The sequence below is a fragment of the Myotis brandtii genome, unplaced genomic scaffold (genome assembly GCF_000412655.1).
Source record: "Myotis brandtii unplaced genomic scaffold, ASM41265v1 scaffold632, whole genome shotgun sequence".
Classification (NCBI taxonomy): domain Eukaryota; kingdom Metazoa; phylum Chordata; class Mammalia; order Chiroptera; family Vespertilionidae; genus Myotis; species Myotis brandtii.
Genome location: NW_005370419.1, coordinates 103518 through 104185, shown reverse-complemented (window position 1 = coordinate 104185; position 668 = coordinate 103518).

The window sequence follows — 668 nt, the reverse complement described above, 5'->3', positions numbered from 1 at the left end:
GCAGCTGTTTGTGGATGCCCTGCTGCTCTCCATGCTGCCGGCAGGACTGGAATAAACGCTCGTATGTGATTCAACCCTGTCACACCTGCTTAATTGGCTCAAGTAGTGACAGGCAGCCCAGTCCCCTTGATTGTCTGGTTACATAATCTGGCAACTCTGGTGGGACACAAACGGGGTGGTGTGTGTGTGTGGGGGGGGGGGGGCGGGGGGAGCCCCTCTAGGGTGAGTAACGGGGATCCAGCTTGCTGCCTGGACTGGGGTTCCCAGGGCTGAGGCCTGGACTCTTATTTGCAGCGTTGCCAGGAATTTTCCTGTTTCGAGTCCCAGCCGCAGCCTCAGCAATCCCCACCGTCTCACTTAAAACCTCAGTTGAGCCCAGCTGGTTTGGCTCGGTGGATGGAGCGTGGGCCTGCAGACTGGAGGGTCCCGGGTTCGATTCCTGTCAAGGGCACTCGATCCCCAGTGCGGGGCGTGCAGGAGGCGGCCAATCGATGATTCTCTCTCATCACTGATGTTTCTCTCTCTCTCTCTGAAATCAATAGGAAATACATTTTTTAAAAAACACAAAACAAAACCTAAGTTGCATAGAGCGTTCTGTAACGGGGAAGCCCGTTGTCTGTTGTCCCCCGTCTGGGGGGGGCCTGACCAGCTCCCGGGCCTCCGGCTCC